This window comes from Malania oleifera, chromosome 2, assembly GCF_029873635.1.
Source record: "Malania oleifera isolate guangnan ecotype guangnan chromosome 2, ASM2987363v1, whole genome shotgun sequence".
In the NCBI taxonomy this organism is placed as follows: Eukaryota; Viridiplantae; Streptophyta; class Magnoliopsida; order Santalales; family Ximeniaceae; genus Malania; species Malania oleifera.
Window position 1 is genome coordinate 21,889,007 of NC_080418.1, and position 17,069 is coordinate 21,906,075.

Genomic DNA, 17,069 nt, shown 5'->3' on the forward strand with positions numbered 1-17,069 from the left:
ATGCCATTTGGTCTGACGAATGCTCCTGCGATATTTATGGATTTGATGAATAGGATATTTCATCCATATTTAGATCAATTTGTAGTTATTTTTTATTGATGATGTACTGGTCTATTCAAGGAGCTATGAGGAGCACGAGATACATCTGAGGCAGATTTTGCAGATGCTCAGGGAGAAGAAGTTGTATGCAAAGTTTAGAAAATGCGACTTCTGGCTCGAGAAAGTTGTGTTTTTGGGGCATGTAATCTTAGGAGACGGAATTTCTATGGATCCTAACAAGATTGAGGTGGTAGTAAGTTAGGCTAGATCGAGAATGTACAGGAGATCAGTAGTTTCTTGGGGTTAGCCGGATATTACCGTCGTTTTGTCGAGGGGTTCTCAGCTTTATCAGGGCCTCTGACACGATGAACTAGGAAGAATGGCAGATTTGAATGGGACGACAGCTGTGAACAAAGTTTTCAGGAACTGAAGCAGAGGCTAGTCACAGTGCCAATATTGATTATCCCGTCTGGGTGTGAGGGGTATACAATCTATAATGATGTGTCCTTGAAGGGACTTGGCTGTGTATTGATGCAGCATGGTAGGGTGGTGGCATATGCGTCTAGAAAGTTGAAAGACTATGAAAAGAATTACCCTACCCATGATCTTGAGTTAGCTGCAGTGGTACACGCATTAAAAATTTGGAGGCATTATCTGTACGGTGAGCAGTATGAAATTTTCTCCGACCTCAAGAGCTTAAAGTATTTCTTCACCCAGAAGGAATTGAATATAAGACAAGAAGGTGGTTTGAGTTAATTAAAGATTTTGATTGTACTATCAGTTACCACCTAGGGAAAGAAAATGTGGTAGCTGATGCACTGAGCAGGAAATCTGGGGAATCAGCATTGAGGGCTATGGAGATCCAGGATCCGATCATAATGGACTGGAGAGACTCAGCATCGAGTTGGTTGAGAGTGACCCACAGGTATATATTGCCAGTCTAGTGGTATAGCCTACACTGCAAGAAAAACTAAAGCTGCTCAGAAAGAAGACCCAGAATTAGTAGAGGTGATTGACAGAGTGCAGGATGGTCAGGGAAAGGAATTCTGCATTTTAGATGATGGAACTTTACGGTTCCGTTCTAGATTATGTGTTCCTACTAATGCTGGCATTAGGAGGACTATTTTAAAGGAGGCTCACAGATCTTTGTATATGAAGAGGGAGATTGACGAGTATGTAACCTAATGCTTGACGTGCCAGCAGGTAAAAGCTGAGCACTAGAGGCCGGCAGGCCAGTTGCAGCCGTTATTTATCCCAAAGTGGAAGTGGGATCATATTTCCATGGACTTCGTTTCAGGGCTGCCGTCGACATCGCATGGCCAGAATGCGATTTGGGTGATAATAGACCGGTTGATTAAGACCGCCCGTTTTCTCCCTATCAAGATCAGCTATCCCCTTAGCTGATTTGCAGAGAATTACGTCCAGGAGATAGTTCATTCTCATGGGGTTCCAGTATCCATAGTGTCAGATTGAGACCCACGTTTCACGTCACATTTTTGGGGAAGCTTGCAGGAAGCTTTAGGATCTCAGCTATCTTTTAGTATGGCATTCCATCCTCAATCAGACAGGCAGACTGAGAGGATGATACAGATACTAGGAGATATGCTCCAAGCGTGTGTATTAGATTTTTGGGGTAGTTGGACTCAGTTCATGTCGCTGGTAGAGTTCGCGTATAATAACAGTTACTAGTCCAGTATTGGCATGACACCATTTGAAGCACTGTACGGTAGGAGATGTCGATCTCCTTTGTATTGGGATGAGATGGGTGAGCGGTGAGTTATGGGGCCAGAGCTGGTACAATAGGAGTATGATAAAGTTCGACTTATCAGGGATAGAATCAGTGCAGCTCAGAGTCGACATAAGAGTTATGCCGAAAATCGCCATAGGAATTTGGAATTTGATGTGGGTGATCACGTATATTTAAAGATAGCTCCGTTAAAAGGAGTCATGAGGTTTGGTAGGAAGGGTAAACTTAGCCCTAGGTTTATCGGTTCGTTTGAGATTTTACTGAAAGTGGGGCTGGTGGCCTATAGGCTAGCTTTGTCACCTACACTATCCAGGATGCACGATGTATTCCACATATCTATGTTGAGGAAATACGTCCCAGATCCTTCTTATATTATCAGCTATGATGAGTTAGAGCTTAGTGATTCGCTAGTCTATAAGGAGGTACCAGTGCAGATTCTGGACCGAAAGGAACAAAAACTACGTAATAAGAAGATTTCGCTGGTAAAGGTTTTATGGAGGAATCATGTAATAGAAGAGACTTCTTGGGAGCTCGAGGAACATATCAGACAGAAGTATCCACAAATTTTCTAAGAAGTCTATACGTAATTAAGAAATGTGAGAAAATATGCAATGTTTCTTTTGCAGGTACATGTAATGTTTTAGATAATATGTGGCATTTTAGTTTTGGGGGAAATTTTCTTTTGGTATATGTAATCTCCCAGCACTTGAAATGTAACCACGGTATTCCTCTGCCATAATAGAGGGTAAGTAATAAAATAAGTAGACCATTTTGCCTTTATAGGATGATAGAAGGAAATACAGATAGTAAATTTCTAGGACGAAATTTTATAAGGAGGGGAGAATGTAATGACCCGAATAATAATAATGTAATTTAATTAAAGAGGAAGGAAAATGGAAATAGTAACAGAAGGAGGCAGTCGACAACATTGTACTTGAAAGGAATAACCAAGTGAAATTATCAGGGCCTTGTCGACGAATGCATGGGATTCGCCGACGAGGGTATAAGAGGACCTCATCGACGAAGACAAGATTCGTCGACGAGAAGATATCGAGAGAGGGTTTTGGGGAATTCTGAAATTCGTCGACGAAGGTGCAGGTTCGTTGACGAACTTTCTATAGGACTCATTGATGAGGTGACGTGTCTCATCGACGAATCCAATCCTATAAATATCAAAAAACTGAATTTAAACTTCAAAATTAAGAAATCTCTCACTCTCTCTCTTCCCCTTCGGTTTCTTTCTCCTCTCTCTTCGATACCGGTTCCGTTGCTCGCTGGATCGACGATCCGAGGTCACCACGACACTCCTGGAGAAGTTCTTTGCATATCTACTGGAGCGGATCATCGGTGGAACTCCGTTGAAATTCATCCCTGAGTTGAGGTAAGACTTTTTATGCCGAATTTGGACTTATTGTAATTATAGGAAATGATATTCATATGAAAATACTAAAGTTTAGTTCTGCGGGTTTTCATTTTCAGGGAATTGATCAGGAAATCTTACGAGTGTGAGTCCAGGAATACATAGGGGCTTTTTAGTTGCCAGATAAGGGAATAAACAAGTAATTTTCAGGGAATATGCATGAATATTATTGAGAAAATGAATGTTATTGGGAAAATACTGCTATTGTACGGAGAATAAGATTTTAGAATGAAATGTACGGAATTACTTAACTTTGTGTGGCATGAATGTTATTTTCATGAAAGGTAATGATATGACAAATTTTACGAGTAAAGCATGTTTTCAGGTATTATGAAAAGATACAGTATGTAATGATGATTTTGAAAAATACATGATAATTGATTTATTTTTAGAATGAAATGTACAAAATATTTTCGGTGCGAGGCCGCATATACATGAAATGATTCCGACGCGAGGCTATGTATATATGAAATGATTTCGGCGCGAGGCCATATTGATGAAATTATGAAAGATTCTGTTGAAAAATTGGGTATTTAAAAAATTTCTTTGAAACTTATTTACCAATCAATGCCTATTTCTATGTTTAACTAATTAATGGCTGGAATTTGATGTTGGTTTGAATTACTAAATCAATGAATTCCCGTTTACCCAATTAAATGGGTGTAAAGTTATTCAACATACACAAGCAAGCAGGAAATTGAAATATGATGCAAAAAATGAAAAAGATAAGGGAAAAGAGAATGCAACCACGATTTTACGAGGTTCACCCAACCAGGCCTATGTCCTTGCCTTGAGCAACCTACCCAAGGATTCCACTATAATCCCTACTCCTTAAATTGGGACGGAACTTTCCTTACAATCCGTTGCTTACAAGAGGTACACCTCCCTCATAATCCGCTGCTTACAAGAGGTACAACTTCCTCCTAATCCGCTGCTTACAAGAGATACAACTCTATCCTCAACCCTGGTTCACAAACCGAACCTTGAATATAATTTAATCTGCCAAACACTCAATGTTGCTTCTAACAAAGCTAGTGAGTACAATTTAAAGTCCTAGTACATAATCATATGATAAAACTTGAAGTTCAAAATGTATGAAACGATACAATCATTTTATGTATGATATGCTTCAACACACAAAACCCTTTTTATCAAAAACTCCCAAGTAAAGAAATATTTGAAATGCTTTGGAGTATATTAGGGTTCTAGTTCACTTTGTAAATATGCACAAATATGTCTAATGTGAACTTGTTAAAAGCTTTATCTTGAATGTTTTATCAATCTATATCAAAAAGCTTTTTATCAAATATTTAATCACAACCTAATCTTTGTAATATGTAAATATATACGATATGTAATTCAAAGATCAAAATATTGAGTATAAGGTTTTCCAAACAAAATATCCTTCAATAAGATAAATATTTATGAATACCAAGGATATATATTCAAGTGTTTTAATATATAAAAATTATGAATCTTTTAACTTAATACACACTTGAATCAAACCATTCAATCAATCACACAACCTTAATCAAGTAATGATCTTGTTTAAAAAATAAATATGTATATGTATATGCACATCCAAGATCAACCTTTTAATACTTAATCAAAAATAGATTTTCAATAATAAGCTCTATGAACACTATATGTATATACGTATATATACTCTAGAATCAAAAACGAATCAACCAGAAACTAAAAAAAAAATATCTCAAGTAATGATCTTGTCAAAAGCAATTTTTATATGTATGTGCACACTCAAGATCAAACTTTTCTAACGATATTCAATAACAAGTGATGAGATGAGGAGTTCTTGAAAATAATAACTTGAATGATCAAACCTCAATACTAGAATGAAAAACTAGATGAGTAAACAAGTTCCCTTTGAGATTCTGAGTTGATTTGCCCAAGCTTGATGATTAGAAGTTGAAGTGTAGGCAATCGTATAGCAATAAGAGCAACTTTCTCAATATTCTTTCAATAATATGTATACTTCTCTTCCTGTGTGTCTTAGCTTTATTCTAGGGTTTAGATATTCAGTATATATAGTATCTTACCCTTAGGATTGATCTGAGCCGTTGGATCAAAGAAATAGCTTGCGAGTTCTTTTAATAAAAATATGATTTTTTAAACTTTCCCGCGACTTCAGGCAACCGAAGTGGGGTTCAGGCTCCTAAAGTGGCAAGTTCAGGCGCCTGAGGTCCTTAGTTCAGGCGACCGAAGTGCCTCTGCCAGGTTCTATGTTTCCCATTAATTCTTCAGGCTACCGAACTTCATCTTCAGGTAACCGAAGAAATTCTTCAAGTGACTGAAGTTGAGTTCAGGCTACTGAAGTGCCTTTTTTCTCAAATTTTCTTTTCTAACTTAAAAAAATCTGCTTTGCTTTCTTTCTTGGCTCTTTTATAAAATCTTTTTCCAAGATTTTAACAATATTTCTAAGTCCATGAATGTCCCCTACATATATATATATATATATATATATATATATATGAAATGCATGAATCCTAAAGTCTTTCAAAGTTATGTTGTGCCTCAAATTAAATCATATGACGATGTAGGTACATGAGTTCTAAATACCCATTCCCAAGATGTTCTTGAGCTTTGCCTCTTGCATCTTGATTCTCGTACTCTTTGAGTTCCATGGATCTTGCCAAGATTTGTAAATTTTACTTGAAGGCTTCCATGACTCGTTATCTTTCCGTGCATGCTTAATATAGGTCATGTTCACAAACTCAATGCACAGATCAAATACCAAGTGTTTTGTCATTATCAAAATAGGATTGGACTCGTAGAGTCAACAATCTCCCCCTTTTTGATGATGACAAATATACGAGCAAAAATAAATAATGGGTTATGCCTAACAAGGCTCCCCCTCAATTAATGCATCAAATATTCAACGAATGACAATATGCTTATGTTCATACACAAGTATTTAGCCTGAATCCAAATGAAATATGAAATATGCTCATGATCAACCATGACATCAACAACAGTTTATCCCCCTTTGTATATCTCATCCTTTGCATAACATCAATAACATTTTTGGCTCATTCTTCTTTGGTTCTGATTTTTTTTTTTTATTTTTGCTCCTAATTTTTTTCCCACTTTTGACATCAACAAAAAGGTGTATAATAATAAGACATGAATGGACATACCCTTATATTCTTCTCTCCTTTGAAATTTTAAAGTTTTAATCTTGTTCAACCATCAGATTTGGAAAACTTTTACTTCTCCCCTTTTACATCAACCATCCCCCTTGCATAAGTTTCAGCGATTATGTGAGGATACCAATTATTGATTGATGGGATATCAAATGTGAACTAATGTTGTATCAAATGTGAGCAAAATGTTGATACCAAATGTTAATTGATTTGATACCAAAAGTTGATTGATCTGATACCAAGTTATCACATCTTAAGTGACGTTGTTCCCCTTGAATTATGTCATATAATATAATTCTAGGCAACCACACTTATTTTACCTAGAAAAGCTCTCCCCTCTTTTACTTATTTAAGCTTATACACATTACAGATTATGCAATTTAAAAAAATCTCTCCCGCTTTAGTTCTTATCCAAAAATTTACTTTGGTATATATCTCTCACCTTTTCGAATCTTCAAAACAAGTTTTGCTATAGATATTTGCTTTACGTACATTTCGAAAAGAATTGTAACCATAAAGACTAACCATGCAGATCCTCATTATATCAATGCATTTCAAAACCAGGTCATGTGGTTAACTTAAGCAATTTTCAGCAAAGTAATATATTTCTCATTTTGCATATTCAATAGAATCATCAAAATTGAGTGCATGCAACAGAAAGTTCACTACACATCTAAGCACAATACATATTGGCAAGCATAATAAGATAGGAAATCATTTTGAGATGCTCCCCCTATGAATTTTAATCCTTGTGTAGATGAAATGAAATGCTTATACTTATCGAAGATTTATGTCACTACTAGTTCAAAGCCATATAAGCAATCATTGTGAAATATTTCAGACCAACTAGAGTGATACTACGATGTACACGAGTTCTTTACGCTTTTTCTCTAGGAATGGAGCTAAACTCCCCTAAGTATTTTCAAGCATGTAACCAATTTAGTTCATTATAAGAAAAAATCATTTTGGTTAACATGTTGTATCAAATATGCACACAAGGAACATACCATTCATGGCTTGATACCAGATGTAAGCACAAAATATGATACTAAATGTGATTATGCTTATGTTTCAAAGCCATAGTATATTCAAGTTAATTTACTCCCTTTCAACTATGCACTTATCATATTCTTATGTCTTTTCCTTGTAATCATTTTTCACCAGTTTAGCCAAGTGTTCTAAGATCTTGAATGATTTATACTTGACTTTGCCTGCTTTAGCTTAGAAAACCAAAAAGTTATAAAAAATTTTACTTCAAGGTCATAAGCCTATACTGCTTCTTTTCTTATGGATCTCAATGCACAGGTTTCCTAGTCATTTGCATTTTCATATAGATTGAAACCTATAGCATATAACTTAGCCATTTGACACATTGAGACTCTTCTAATAGATTTGACTAGAAGTTTGAGAGCTTGTGAAGTGAGATTTTGCAAATACTCTTAACAATTTAATTATCATTAAGTTCAGAAGAATATTCATTGTGTTGTGGAAGCGATTATATCCAACTGCATAGGCCAAAGAGCAAATTGAATAATATTAATTTTGAAATACTGCTCTTTAGGTATTTCTGATTATCCAGTTATTGGACGGTACCTTATAAGTATGTCTTCAATTTTAAGCAAGGGTACGACCCTATAATGGATGAATCTTTACCGGATATGATCATTGTATGATAAAGATTTCTTGTGGAGGATGTTGTTTAATCACATATCAAACTTAGGGATTTTTATGTTTTAAGGACAAAGAGAATATTTATTAAAAAAAAATGTCTAGGTAGCAATTTGATTCCCTTAGAGAATGCCCTGATTTGATTATAACAGGATATCTTTTAATAAGCATTAGAAAGATGTAGAGTTTATGATTCATTAGTGCTTGTGGCTAGAATAATGACTAATTTAACCAGTTGAAGCTCCAAGCATGAGTTTAGGATTAGATGATTTTTAATATATGATTTATTCCTAAAGGCTCAATCTTATGCATTGTACATGATCTGCTTAACTTGGGATTTTAAAATTTATGCATAGGTTGAGCAATAAGAATTGTTCGTTAACCAGTAATACTTTCATTCATTTGGAAGTGGATTAATTCTTCAATGATATGATGTATGTTACTCACTGCAAAGATATAAGGTTCCTAATATTCTAACAATCAATCTCTCAACCTTCACTTTGAATATATCAAGATTTGCATGCTATTCAATGTTTTAACATTTTACCCAATCATTATGATATATAAGCATTAGGTAGTTAGATTGGATATATTGCTCACAAGAATCATATTAACTTAACTTTCTTTGAGGATTCTTAGTATAATAATAGTGTAGTATGCACATACTAAGATTTTACATTTTAAGCATACACTATTCCCAAGCCTATTAGTTATCACTACCCTCTTTTGTTTATATGGCTGATTTCACTAAATTCTCAATCCTAAAATCTAAAAGAGGAGTTATAGACATCTTGTTTTTACCCTAACCAAATAGAACAAGGGGTTCCCTTTTATTACTTTATTATTATTAGTATTTTTATTATCGTTATTTTATTATTACTTTATTATTATTATTATTATTATTATTATTATTATTATTATTATTATTATTTTACTATAATTATTCTGGATTATTATTACTATTATTTTTATTTATTTATTTTACCTTATTATTATTATTATTATTATTATTATTATTATTAGTATCTTATTTTGGTTATTATTATTTTTATTATCTTTATTTTTATTAGTAATGTTATCATTATTATTATTATTATTATTATTATTATTAGTTATTACTTTTAATATTAGTATTATTACTTTATTTTTATTAGTATTATTATTATAATTATTATTATTTTACTGATAGTATCTTTATTATTTTTATTTTTACTATAATTATTTATTATTATTTACTATTAGTAGTACTATTATTATTATTATTATTACCTTATTATTATTATTATTATTATTATTATTATTATTATTATTATTATCCTTATATTATTACTATAATAATAATAATTATTATTTTTTATATTTTCATTATTACTATAAGAATAAAAGAAAAAAAAAGAAAAAGAAAAATAAAATCAAAAAAAGAAGTTTTTTTTAGGGTTTTCAATTTTTTTTTTTTTTATATAAGGGCAGGGGGTGCTACGTGCAGAATGCGGAGGAAACAAGAAGAAAACTTAAAAAAAAAAACCTATCTTTCTCTCTAGGCTCTAGTCTCCTCTTCCTCTCCTCTTCTCTCATTCTTCCCTGTCTTCGTCCCTGCTCTGTCTCCCTCGATTTCCAATTTCTCTGCCTCTGCGACTCCCCGAACCCTTCAATACCAGCAGCTCTTCCCCTGCTCCAGCTCCAGCCTCCATCCGAAGCAGCACCACGACCAGCACTGCCGTGAGCAATCCACCATCCAACACCTGCTCCGGCCCAGACACTCCAGCAGCAGTTCTGTATCTCTGGCAACCACCCGAAGACCCCACTGCAGCATCTCCATCTTCCAGCAGCCACCACCAACTGCCGAACACTCCATCGCCGCCCCTCGTGAGCTCCGGCCACCATTCACCAACCTCAGCGACGTCTGCTTCATCGTCTCCCACGGCCACACCACCTGGAGTTCAGGCGCGCACAGCACAAGGTGCAGAGCCAAAGCAGAAAAAAAAAAAAAAAAACAGCTTCATCTTCTGCTTCTGCTTCTCCTTCGTCGTCTTCTTCTTCTTCCCGAGCCTTGCACCACCGACTCGTGGCCTCGCTGTTCCAGCCATCATCTCTGGCAGCCAATCATCGTCGCAACACTCTGCTGTTCTACCGCCGGTCCCCCAGCAACCTCCACTTCGACCACCCTCTGCTCCACGAACCTGTTTCTCCATTCCGGCACCCCAAACTCCAGCCATACTCCACGGCCAGCCTCCCTTCTCCGATAGTAGCGGCGTCTTCGGCAGAACCTCATGGCTACCACGGCTCTGGCCTTAACTCCGGTTGCCCTGCTCCGGACATCCGAACGCCGCACTCCTGCATCATTCCCGAACGACCTCTCATGTCTCCGTCTTCAACCTGCAAACCACTTTCACGGCACCGTCTCTCACGCACGAGCCACCTTGCTGCCAGCTCCACTCCGGAACTAAGTGAGAACCTGCTGCTGCTCAAGCCACAGGCAGCCGGTGCATCAACCCTTTGCCGGAGTCCTCTGCTCCGGCCATCTGCCGCTAGCCACAGCAACTCTCAGACCAGACCCAGAGCTCTGGCTTCTCCCTGGTGTGTTCCCTGCCTCCAAACACACATACACACACACATTGTACATGTACAGAACACACACACACATGCCATTTAATTTTATTTTCGTCATTTTGTTTTATTTTATTTTTATTCATTTCTCGTCTCGTTTTGGTCATTACTAATATCTAATATTCAGTGTTTTTTTTTTTTTTTGGTTTTATTTATGCAGGTATGTGTAATATTTAGTGTCTTTTTTTTTTTTTTTTTGGTAATATATAGTTTTCATGTTTAGACTCTTATTATATGTATTAGTATTATTGTTGGATTATTTTTTTTTTAATACCTTATTACATGTCCATATTTATTGTTTGAATATCGGTGTAAAGTGTTTATATTATCATTATATTTTCAATCATTGTAATATACTTATTTATTATTTAGGATATCTTTGTTATTGTTGTATACTATCTTGTGGTATGTTATTTATTTTAGTATATATTGTGTATTTAGGGTTTAAATTATTACGTGTTGTATTTAGGATTTTAATAGTATATTTAGGGTTTTGTTCATCATATGCTTTATTTAGGGTTCGATTGGTCTCTCATATTGTCATGATATATTAATGGTAAGGTTTTAAAATTATTTCCATAATTATTGTCGCGTGTTTTATTTGTTAACTCTAGGATTTAAATTGCTTCCCATAATATTACTTGTGTAATAGTTTCCATTATTGTATATATTGCATGTGTATTATAGGGTTTAATTTTTTTCCACATTGTTATTGTACATAAATTGTAAGGCTCTAATTATTTCCAAGCTATTATTAATTATTATACATATTACCTATTATATTTAGGGTTTTGATTGATTTCCATGTTATTAATATTTTTAGGGTTTAATTACCTTTATATAGATTGTTTATTAATTTTAGGGTTATGAGTGTTTCCATATTGTTATCACATTTCAACTTTAGGGTTTCATATGTTTCCAAATTATTAGTAAATATTTTTTAAGATTTTTGATTTATTTCTATATTATTGCACGTTTGATTATTTTCATATTATTGTATATATTATTGCGGGTCTGATTGACATTGTATATTTATTTTAGGGTTTGTCTAATTCCATAATTTCGTCTTATTTGTTTCCATGTTTGTTTATATTACCTTTAACTTTTAGGGTTTGATTTATTGTCATGTTCTTAAATGTTTCCTTTATTGTTAACATTAGGGTCTTATTAGTGTTATGTTAAAGTTTTGATTATTTGTAGTTAGGGTTTTTGCATATATTTGTTAAGATATATTATCATATTGTATAGTTATTAAAATTATGATATATATGTATTATTAGTCTAGTAGTATTATTATGGTATAATATTAATATTTACGTGTTATGATGTATATATATTAAAGTGGTATTATAATATTGTATTGGTATTTATGTGTTATTAATATTATGAGATATATGTGTGTTATTATTATAGTAGTATTATTATTATAGGTAATGTATTATCATTATAATATATTAAGGCTATTATTTTCACATATTTCTGGAATTTTCAACTATATCTTATATTTATATTTTGTATTGCGATATCCATTATTTCTAGTATTTTGGTATTATTTTAATAAGTATTTTTGTGTGGGTGTATCCCTATGATTTTATTGCGGGGGTATGAGCCTTCGGGCATCACGTACTTTAAGCTCTGAGGGAATATATATGTATATATTATATTTATTTATTTATTTTTCATGTGTATTTATAAATTCATAAAAATGAGTAATTTAAAGACTTATTAGATTAACTTAGGGATAATTTCAAATTAATTAGGTACCATTCGTAAGAATTGGCGCATAGGGGGTGCTTGTACCTTCCCCTTGCGTAACCGAACTCCCGAGCCTAACTCTGGTAACGTAGACCCATTCTACCCCTAACGGGGTAGTAATCATGTGTTCTAACCACACTAAAAGGTTAGTGGCGACTCCGACATTCCCTATTTTTTCTTGAAAATTAAAATTGATTTTTATTTTGTCGCCCGGGGCACACGCTGTCCCGGGACGTCGCGACAGGAGTGTTTGGGGTTTGTTTGGTACTCATTTTTGTTTGACTTGCCAAACCTGTTTGAGCTTCACACCTTTCCTTTTAAATGGACAATCAAATTTAATGTGTCATTTATTTTTACATGATACACAGGTGGTGTGAGGATACGGACCGTAGGAGGTACTAGCATAGAATTTTGACGCTTTAACAAAATACCCCATGTATAGGTTCTTTCTTCTCCTATTTTCAATTCCATTGTAACCTATACATTCTTTGTATAAGGTCATCTTTTCGGAACCTAAGAGTTTGTCAAAATTTTCTTTTCCCTTAGTAAATGTGTAGATGATCTTAACTTGATCCTCTATTTTTCTTTTTAGGTCTTGAATTTTTGGATTCTTTAAGCCTTTGCAAATAGCTTGTAATTTTACCAATTCATCGGTCACTTTGTTTGCTTTGCATTCAAATTCAAAGATTTTAAGATCTTTTGCATTATCACTCGAAATCTTAGATCTTAACTCTTTCAGCTCTTTTGCCATCATATCATTCTTGTTTTCTAATTTCAAGATTTTCAAGTCCTTTTCTTTTTCAACACAACTTTTAAATTTTAAATCCTTCAGTAATGCCTCATTCTTGGTTACTAGTATCTTAATTTCTAAATCCTTTCCAGTATTTCTTTTTCCCAAGAAGTATGAGACTCTCGAAAATCTTCTAACTAGTTTGCTAAGTTTTTATTTTCACTTTTCAACATTATTTTCTTTTTGGACATCTTTGTTAACATTTTAAGAGCCTTAGCAAATTCCTTTTGTAATTTCTCATAAGATAACATGTTATCATTATCAGATTCATCATAATATTCACTACCAGAAGTATCACATGATGTATCACAGTCATTGCATGAATCATTTTGAGAATTTGAATAAGAAGTAGAATGAGTAGAGTGTACCTCTTCATCAACCAATGCAACAAGGCCATAGTTTTCTACTACCTTATCATTTGAGTATGGATCTTCCCAAGTAGAGGACTTCTTTCCTTTGGTCTCTCCAAATCTCCTATCGAGTTCTTCCCACATCTCCTTAACACTTTGACATGACTTGATTTCATGAAAAACATTAGTATCTAAACCAAGCAATAGAATGTTCATAGCATCGAAATTTATTTGCATTAATTTCATGTTAGTCTCATTTAGCTCATATTCAGATTTAGGGATTTCAACATTGTCAATAATTTTCATAAGAACTAGGTTTCCTTGATCAATTACTCTCCAAGTTCTCCAATCCATGGATTTTACAAAAATAGTCATTCTTATTTTCCACTTGGTGAAGTTTTTACCATAAAACATTGGAGGTCTTGCAAAGATTTGTTCCACACCAATTGGGGATACACCAAAATAATCCATGTTATCTTTTTACAAATTAACAATTACGTCTATATACACCTGCTCTGATAGCAATTGTTGATTAAGGTGTAATCCCAAGAGGGGGGGGGGTGAATTGGGTATTTTAGAAAATTCTTTGAAACTTATTTACCAATCAATCCCTATTTCTATGTTTAACTATTTAATGGCTGGAATTTGATGTTGATTTGAATTACTAAATCAATGAATTCCCTTTTACCCAATTAAATGCGTGTAAAGTTATTCAACATACACAAGCAAGTAGGAAATTGAAATATGATGCGGAAAATGAAAAGGATAAGGGAAGAGAGAATGCAACCACGATTTTACGAGGCTTAGCCAACCCGGCCTACGTCATTGCCTTGAGCAACCCACTCAAGGATTCTACTATAATCCCTGCTCCTTAAATTGGGACGGAGCTTCCCTTACAATCCGCTGCTTACAAGAGATACAACTCCCTCCTAATCCACTGCTTACAAGAGGTACATCTTCCTCCTAATCTGCTGCTTACAAGAGATACAACTCTCTCCTCAACTCGGTTCACAAATCGAACCTTGAATACAATTTAATCTGCAAAACACTCAATGTTGCTTCTAACAAAGTTAGTGAGTACAATTCAAAGTCCTAGCACATAATCATATGATAAAACTTGAAGTTCAGAATGTATGAAAACGATACAATCGTTTATGTATGATATGCTTCAACACACAAAACCCTTTTTATCAAAAACTCCCAAGTAAAGAAATATTTGAAATGCTTTGGAGTATATTAGGGTTCTAGTTCACTTTGTAAATATGCACAAATATGTCTAATGTGAACTTGTTAAAAACTTTATCTTGAATGTTTTATCAATCTATATCAAAAAGCTTTTTATCAAATATTTAATCACAACCTGATCTTTGTAATATGTAAATATATACGATATGTAATTCAAAGATCAAAATACTGAGTATAAGGTTTTCCAGACAAAATATCCTTCAATAAGATAAATATTTATGAATACTAAGGATATATATTCAAGTGTTTTAATATATCAAAAATATGAATCTTTTAACTTAATACACACTTGAATCAAACCATTCAATCAATCACACAACCTTAATCAAGTAATGATCTTGTTTAAAAAATAAATATGTATATGTATATGCACATCCAAGATCAACCTTTTAATACTTAATCAAAAATAGATTTTCAATAATAAGCTCTATGAACACTATATGTATATACGTATATATACTCTAGAATCAAAAACGAATCAACTAGAAACTAAAAAAAAAATATCTCAAGTAATGATCTTGTCAAAAGCAATTTTTATATGTATGTGCACACTCAAGATCAAACTTTTCTAACGATATTCAATAACAAGTGATGAGATGAGGAGTTCTTGAAAATAATAACTTGAATGATCAAACCTCAATACTAGAATGAAAAACTAGATGAGTAAACAAGTTCCCTTTGAGATTCTGAGTTGATTTGCCCAAACTCAATGATTAGAAGTTGAAGTGTAGGCAATCGTATAGCAATAAGAGCAACTTTCTCAATATTCTTTCAATAATATGTATTCTTCTCTTCCTGTGTGTCTTAGCTTCATTGTAGGGTTTAGATATTCAGTATATATAGTATCTTACCCTTAGGATTGATCTGAGCCGTTGGATCAAAGAAATAGCTCACGAGTTCTTTTAATTAAAATCTGATTTTTTAAACTTTCTCGCGACTTCAGGCAACCGAAGTGGGGTTTAGGCTCCTAAAGTGGCAAGTTCAAGCGCCTGAGGTCCTCAGTTCAGGCGACCGAAGTGCCTCTACCAGGTTCTATGTTTCCCATTAATTCTTCAGGCTACCTAATTTAATCTTTAGGCAACCGAAGAAATTCTTCAGGTGACTGAAGTTGAGTTCAGGCTACTGAAGTGCCTTTTTTCTCAAATTTTCTTTTCTAACTTAAAAAAAATCTGCTTTGCTTTCTTTCTTGGCTCTTGTATAAAAACTTTTTCCAAGATTTTAATAATATTTCTAAGTCCATGAATGTCCCCTATAGATATATATATATATATATATATATATATATATATGAAATGCATGAATCCTAAAGTCTTTTGAAGTTATGTTGAGCCTCAAATTAAATCATATGACAATGTAGGTACATGAGTTCTAAATACCCATTCCCAAGATGTTCTTGAACTTTGCCGCTTGCATCTTGATTCTCGTACTCTTTGAGTTCCATGGACCTTGCCAAGATTTGTAAGCTTTACTTAAAGGCTTCCATGACTCGTTATCTTTCCGTGCATGCTTAATATAGGTCATGTTCACAAACTCAATGCACAGATCAAATACCAAGTGATTTATCATTATCAAAATAGGATTGGACTCGTAAAGTCAACAGATGCTATAATATCATGTATTATATTTTATCAGAACCCGGATGTTAGTTTAGTTCAGTTTCAGAAGCTCGGTACCGTAGCTATATGGATAAGATATCTACGTTTAGACTTTTACTAACCACCCCACGAGAGGGTGGGAGATGGATAATCGATGCAGATCTTAGTGTAGAGTTGTAGACGTCCACCTGGCAGTCTGGACTAAGGTGTGGCGGGCCCATCGTAGTTACAGACATTTTTGATTCGGCAGTGATCGGCCAGCCATTGTCGGGTCCCACCTTCGGTCTGCACAACCCGTCATGGGGGGTAATACATGACATCAGCTAACTATTCATCCTGGGTATGTTTTCAGTATTATCAGTTATAACATATGTTTTACGTACGATATGATTTATTAGCAAATATGAAAGTATATGATTATTCAGTACGATACAATGAACATTTACAAAAATATGAAATGTACTGTATATATATAATTGCCTTAAATGTTCATATTGCCACACTACTGTATTTAGTTTATTTTCCCTTACTGAGAAGTGTCTCACCCCCGAAACTAATTAATTTTTCTAGAGACCCTGAGAAACCGGCGGGTCGTGGCCGCTATTGAGCTTATTGAGTTACCCCACTAGGAGGGAAATATTTTTTACTAGGATCAGGATTATTTTGTTGTGAGATCCTACTTATATTTGGAA